This window comes from Solanum stenotomum, chromosome 7 (assembly GCF_019186545.1).
Source record: "Solanum stenotomum isolate F172 chromosome 7, ASM1918654v1, whole genome shotgun sequence".
Taxonomy (NCBI): domain Eukaryota; kingdom Viridiplantae; phylum Streptophyta; class Magnoliopsida; order Solanales; family Solanaceae; genus Solanum; species Solanum stenotomum.
Genome location: NC_064288.1, coordinates 59537378 through 59544657, shown reverse-complemented (window position 1 = coordinate 59544657; position 7280 = coordinate 59537378). Strand labels below are relative to the sequence as shown.

The 7280-nt window shown below is 32.2% G+C and overlaps 1 pseudogene; it reads left to right on the top strand.

The window, feature by feature from the left end:
- Nucleotides 1-5919: 5919 nt before the first annotated feature.
- On the top strand, nucleotides 5920-7274 carry LOC125870891 (probable glutathione S-transferase; annotated as a pseudogene).
- Nucleotides 7275-7280: the final 6 nt, after the last annotated feature.

Genomic DNA, 7280 nt, shown 5'->3' with positions numbered 1-7280 from the left:
GTGTAACATCTTGTAACTAGAAAGAACTAGAAGGAAGTTTAAAATCTGGAAATAGTTATTTTTGGAAAGTGTAAGGAAATTTGGAAAATTTCAAGTTAAAGTGAGTTTTTGGTCAACTTCAAACGACTATAACTCCTAGCTCAGGATGATTTAGGTATAGTTCTAGATATGGTTGGAAATCTCTTGGAATGATCTTTCCAACGCTGCTAAGTTTGCACCATTCCGAGTTCATATGAGTAAGTTATTCCCTTTGGAAGTTGGGCTGTTGGAATAAGGAAATGTCTAATCCAGATTTTAGAAGGGCGATTTAGTCTTTTCCTTACCTAATTACTCTAATTCATTTTAGGAGATTAATTGGGGTAAAACCAGACTTTATTCAGTTTAGAAAAATTAGAATTTACGCTAGGGCTTAGAGAGGAGAAGAAAGAAGAGAAAAGAGGAGAGAAATCAAGAAATCACCAAGAACGTTCAAGCCTTGCGAGTGGAATTCGTCGGGGGTGATCCCTACAAGGTATGTGAGATCACATAGTGTTGGGTTAATTCACCCACACGCCAATCATGTTTCAGTACAATGAATTTAGGTTATTTGAATGCAAAGAAAGTGAGTTCTTGAAGAACATTGTTGAAAATTCGTTGAGTTCTTAATGGTTGTGTTGTTGAAGTCTCTTGTTGATTTGATTCGTGTTTTCGGGTGAAATTTCGTGTTGAATCTATTTTATATTGAGGGTGTAAATGATTCTAAGTGTTTGGGGAAGGAACCATTGAATTTTAGAGGGTTTAGAGATGAAAAATGAAGGAGAAAAATTGGAGTTTTCTGGGCAAGGGCTTGGGGAGCCGCGCCTGCCAGAGCGCCACAAAAGTTCCTCTGAACTTTGGCCTCTGGCACGTTGCGCTAGCCAGAGAGCCATAGAAAGTTCTCTGAACTTTGAGGGCTGGCGCCCCGCGCCTCTCAGAGCGCCATGGACACCAATTCGATTCTTCCTATTCGTTCCCCACCTTTTTGTATGTGTTCCTTAGTGATGTACCCACGTTTTCTAGTTGATTCCAACACTTTAAGGTACATCTAAACATCATGAAATCATCCATAAACATGGGATCATGAACCTTGAATCCATAATCCAATTCAAGGAAAGTTAAGATCAAAGTCAAGAAAAGTAAGAGTCAAGTCAAGATAAGTTCTTAGAGTTTTCCAAAAGTCTTTTCCAAATGTTTTAACTTTGTTTTAAGACTTAAAGTTCAAGTTGAGTAAAGAGTAAAGAGTAAAGTTTGAAGTTCATTTCTTCAAAAGTATATGGGGACTAAGTATTCCCAAATAGATTTAAAATGTTTTCACATTAAATAAGAACGGAACCTGAGATTTCCAAAGAGCCTTTGGGCTAGTTTTCAGAAAAAGTAATCGCTTTCTAAATGAAGCAAGAGGGGAAATTTTGATTTCCAAGATATCCTTTGAGCTAAGTTTTTAAGCACTAATCTCAAATCACAGAGAAAGTATGTTTTTAAACATAAAGAGCTAGTATCATTTTTTAGAGTAGTATTGAGCATCGATGGGGAGGAGTTCATACAACTATCAGCCCCCTTAAACCATGTAGCCATCATGGGTAGAAAGGGTCATATATTTTAGATGAACACTTTTCGCATAGACTAGTGGATCCACTTAGTAATTCATGTCCTATACCTTTGGCTGGGTATAGGATGCACTGGCAGCGTGAAAGAGATCGCTGTATCATCACAATAGCTCTTATGTGATGGTTGCCTGTTAGAGAAACTCCCACATAAGTTATTGTATTTTTATATATATCAGTTTATTGTATTTTTACATACATTTCAGAGTTATGTTGTATCCTTGTACATACACAGAGTTGACATCATGTTTTTAAACAATTTTTCTTTATATTGCACTTGTTTTAACTGCTTTATATTGAATTGAGTTCAGTTAAGTATTCATGAGTTGAGAAGAGCCAAGGTAGGTATTTCTTTCAGATTCTCCTTCCAGCCTATGTTGTTTTAGCATTCCAACTCGCGTACTCGTACATTCAATGTACTGATGCCAGTTGACCTGAATCTTATTATGATGCAGACACATGTAACTAGAATCGGCATTCCAGTGAGTAGTTCAGAGTCAGTCGGTGAGCCTCCTTGCATTTCAAAGGATTTATTTTCATTGCTTTCTAGTTAGTTCATTAGGATGTGGTGGGGTTTGTCCCAACATCCATCTCAGTTGTTTTAGAGGCTTCATAGACAGTNTGTTGTATCCTTGTACATACACAGAGTTGACATCATGTTTTTAAACAACTTTTCTTTATATTGAATTGAGTTCAGTTAAGTATTCATGAGTTGAGAAGAGCCAAGGTAGGTATTTCTTTCAGATTCTCCTTCCAGCCTATGTTGTTTTAGCATTCCAACTCGCGTACTCGTACATTCATGTACTGATGCCAGTTGGCCTGAATCTTGTTATGATGCAGACACAGGTAACTAGGATCGACATTCCAGTGAGCAGTTCAGAGTCAGTAGGTGAGCCTCCTTGCATTTCGGAGGATCTATTTTCATTGCTTTCTAGTTAGTTCATTAGGATGTGGTGGGCTTTGTCCCAACATCCATCTCAGTTGTTTTAGAGGCTTCATAGACAGTTAAATGTTAGTCCTTTGAGTCTTTTCATTATCATTTCTTATTGTTAAGACTTGGGTTGCCACTTTTGGCCAAGTTAAATGTTTAATCCTTAAAACATTCTCAGTTATTTTATTATTCAGTTCAGTTAAGTTCATTGAACATTATAGATATGAATATTGTCTTTTGATGAGTTAAGTAAGCCAGACTAAGGGTTCGCTTTGGGCCAGCAATGGTCTTCGAGTGCCAGTCTCGCCCAGGGTGTAGGCTCGGGGCGTGACATAGCGTCATTTGGCTTGCATCTTTTATGATACAGATACATGTAACCATGATTAGCATCCGACACTTCGTTGATCAGTCGAGTTTCAAAGTCATTTGGTGAGCCAACTTGCTTCCAGAGAATCCCTTTATTATATTTTATTATTCAGTTTTGTTAGAATGATCAGAGGTCTTGTCCCGACATCCCTCATAGTATTAGAGGCTTCATAGATAGATAGACAATAGTTCACGAGTCTTTTCCATTGTCAGTTATAAATGTTTAAAGACTTGAGTTGTCTCTTTGGCTAGTTGAATGTTATTTCTAAAACATTCTAAGTTTACTTTTGAGACAGTTGAGTAAAGTTTGCATTTGATTTCATTTATTGATGATTAAGTCTTCCTCTGAGAGTTTAGCTAGGCCAAGGGTTCGCTTGGGGCCAACAATGGTTCTCAAGTGCCGGCCACGTCCAGGGTGTAGGCTCGAGGGTGTGACACAAAGTATGTCCTATTTTCGTCTTAAATTATTTATCGTGATTTTTAGAATAATTATCTTAATTAAATTATTTATTATTTTAGAAATCTAGATAAAATTAATTACTTTTTCCTTATATTATTCTTAGTAGTAATTGTTTTGAACACTACAAATATCTTAGTAGAGTAAATATTTAATACAAATTACATCTTAAAACATAAATGATGATAAAATAGTAATCAATATTTCTTTATATATACCTATAAAAGAGTGAAACAGAACAAATAATTTAGGACGAAAGAAAATATATTTCTCTTATTTTTCTTGCATTGTTGCTAGTCCCGATGGTCTATTTCAATTTATTTTGGACACTTGAGCAGACTAAGATAAGTACCCAAGTCATGTACATAAGAAGGATTATGCATCTTGAAAAATCAGTACTACTACTACTATTACTACAACAACGATCCATTTCAATATCAGTACTAGTAGTAACACTATGAGCAATGCTCTTCGATATTTCCTTAGTGGATATCACAGGTGATAGTTTGAGACTCAGACGTAGTTGTTTAAATGTCAAAGGTGGTGCAGGTGCAATTGATATACCTTCATTTGGTCTTACCATACATGGCTTAGGCAAAAACTCTTCTGAAAATGTAGGAAAATTTAGATTTCGAATTCGTGGTAACCTAAGCATTGTATGAATTAAAAAGATAATAGCACCATATTGAGACTATTTTGATACACAAAGTCGTTATTAGGTAAGTTATCTTACAAAAACTTTTACATATAGAAGGATAATACCATACTAGACTGTTTTGATACACAAAGTCCTTACCCTATGAAATTTATGAAAGTTATACCTTATTTAATAAATATCCCTATCTAAATTGTTCATAGTGCTATCTCAAAGTCCACATTTTAAATTAGCAAAAATTATTGAATAAACATTTCCATCTCAATCGTCTAACCATCGTACATACCAACTAATCAACTATATATAAGTGGAAAAATAAAACTAATAGAAAACATATACTAATTCACTACACAAACATATAAAAATTTCACCATGGCCAAAGTCATAATACTTTCAGTAGTAGTCATATTAACTATCCTCGTTCAAACCGCAAATTCTCTCCCCCTTACCGCTGAATATACGGTTCACATCCTCGATATGCTTTCAAACTATGATACTGTCTTAAAATTTCGTTGTTAATCTAAGATGACGATCTTGAAGACCAAAACCTTAATGTAGATGGTGAATTTAATTTTACATTTCATATTGGCATGCATTTGGTGGTACTCATTTTTATTGTCACTTTTATTGGGGTCCAAAGCAACACTTTTTTGATATTTTTATTTTGCAGGTCATAATTCTCCTCCAGCTTATGTTATAAAACATGATTGGAATTAATTAATAATTTATGAGATAAAGTTTAATATGATTAATATTAATAAAATATCAAAATATTAAACAATGTTTTTACATTTTTTTTCTTTATAATAACTTAATGAGATTGATCTAAATGTCAAATGATTGGATACAAATGTAACAACACCTCATTATAGCAGTCATGAAATTTTTAGATAAACGTTGCTAATATAATTAGATTTGATGTATAACAACAATAACAAACAACAACATATATAGTCTGAAAAAATAAATATACGCAAATCACCTTATGATTTAATCTATTTTTCATAAACTTTTTTTTTTGGGACCAGTCAGAATGATGTCAATTTCAATTCTGAAATTAGAATGGTTTCTTATGATTTATTAAATCCTTAATTATATCATAATTAATCATGATCTACCTAAATAATATGATTATATTTTCTATCCAGTTTTTTTTTTTTTTATCAAAAGGAGATCCGTGCAATTAAATTTAATAATATCAATATAATAAATCAAATAAAGGGCAAAAAAAATGGAATCTCATGTAGCAACTAGAAACAAAACATATTTATATCCTATCTTTGGATTTTAGTAATTTTATCATACAACAATAACATTCTCAGTAAAATTTCACAAAGTGAAACCTGGAGAGGGTTGAATGTACATAAATTTATCATTATCTCGCAGAGGTAAAAAAGGTTGCTTTCAAAAGACCATCTGCTCAAGTATAGTCTTTTGCAATATTGTTAAGTAATGTTATCAACATGGTTTTCTTGCACTGAATCCATCAGAACTTCGATGTTAAGCATGTTTGGTCCATAGTAGTGGTAGAATATTGATGTTCCTAAGAAAATTGGTGAATTGATAATTACTCTTTCATATATTATTTAATCAGAGATCTCGAATTCTTTAGTTTGAGCACTGAGTTATAATGAGTATGAAATTGTCTTTGTTAAAAAACACTTTATTCTTATGCAGATATCAAACACCTGATAAAAGATTATTAAAAAACATTATTTGCGATTATTTTATAACTTATCTGATTTGTATTTTTATATATCGTCATCATGCAGTACTTAAACTCTGATTTAAAAAAAACAAAGTGGTCCATGAAACTATAACATGATAATTTCATATATAGGGCTTCTATTCTTTCAATTATATGCATAAGTTATAGAGTATAGTTTTTGGTTCTTGAATTTATCAAAAATGGAAGAAGTAAAACTCCATGGAACATCATATAATTTGTTTACTTATAGGGTTATTTGGGCTTTAAAGCTAAAAGGAATACCATTTGAGTATATAGAAGAAGAACATACAAATAAAGGCTCTTTAATTATGAAATATAATCCAGCTTTTAAGAGATTTCCAATTCTTTTTCATGGTGAAAAAGTAATTTCTGAATCTATGGTGATTATTGAATATATTGAAGATACTTGGCCTCAAAATCCACTTCTTCCTATTGATCCTCTTGATAGATCCATTGCAAGATTTTGGGTTAAATTTGCTGGAGATAAGGTATGGTTTTTCATCCTGTCTTGCGTTCGATACTCGTTTTAAAGCTCAACTATTGAATTGGCGTATCTTACGAAAGTCCAACTTTAGAAAGTAACCTTTATATAGATAATAGTAAAATATTTCAACTGTGCCTATTTATGAAAGAAAGTTCGACTTTAAAAAGTAACTTTTATGGTAGATAATAGGAAAACAACTCAATTATATATGTCTATATATCAAAGAAAGTTCGACTTTAGGGAGTAACTTTTACGGTAGATAATAGAAAAACAACTTAATTATGCCTATATATCAAAGAAAATATGAGGTTATTACTTCAACAAGGTAATTTATCTTACGTAATATCCACGCGACACAACATTTTTTTTTAAAAAAAAATTTCATTTTTCGTTGGACTTAAAAAAACTCACGATGATCGAAAAATGAGATACTATTAGTTTTCGTTTTCTAAGTTATTACGTAAGGTGAGTTGTTGATGACATAGCTATACTTAGATAAGAAAAATTTATACTTTTTGCAACCTACATATGTTGTTCTTGGGATACGATCATATTCAATATTTCTCGTGATGTTTATTATAAATTGAAACTTAGATAATTATTAGTGAAATTAAATTATCTCGTTAAATCTCAAATCGATTTGATATCAACTATATTATCATATAGGGTTCATGTATCGGGACAATGTATTATACAAGTGGTGAAAAACAAGAAAAGGCAATCAAAGAAACAATAGAAATGCTCAAAATCATAGAAGAACAAGCCTTTATTGGAGATCAAGAAAATAATTTTTTTGGTGGTGAGAAAATTGGGATTGTGGACTTGACTTTTGGAATAATTCCTCATTGGCTTGAAATTATTGAAGATATTATTGGTGTGACATTATTGGAACCTAATTTATTTCCTAATTTACTAAATTGGGTACAAAATTTCAAAGAAGAACAAATAATCAAAGAGAATCTCCCTAATTATGATGAAATGTTTGTGTTTTTTAAAAAATCAGAGAGAGATGATATTGTCATCTTCTTGAAATTTT